Consider the following 452-nt stretch of genomic DNA (forward strand, 5'->3'; position numbering starts at 1 on the left):
CATGAATTATTATTGTTATTGTTGAAGTCCATTAGGTGATATATATCGTGAAATATCTCTAAAAGAATAATAAATTGGTTGTTATACGTTTCTGACATCCATTTTGTTCACCTTAAGGATTGCTATGATATAAGAGATGCTTGTAAATGTATGACTATTCTATCTTATACCAGGTACTGAATGACAACCGTTTCCAGTCCTTTCACTGGTTGTTCATGTGCCTTGCCCCTTGCTGGCCCAGCCTTAGCTTCGTCGAGTTCCCTCTTGACAACATGGTGGGTGATGTTAGCATTTTCCAAAAGCACTTCAGTTTCCTGCTGTTAGGACGTGTTATTACTGATTCAGTTTGGCTTATAGTAGCCCGAGTATATTCAGATTATGGGTATTTGTTTGTGTACACGTACGCTCACACTCAAAGACATATGCAAATAATTCACAATGTATATATACGA

Source organism: Penaeus monodon, chromosome 30 (assembly GCF_015228065.2).
Source record: "Penaeus monodon isolate SGIC_2016 chromosome 30, NSTDA_Pmon_1, whole genome shotgun sequence".
Classification (NCBI taxonomy): domain Eukaryota; kingdom Metazoa; phylum Arthropoda; class Malacostraca; order Decapoda; family Penaeidae; genus Penaeus; species Penaeus monodon.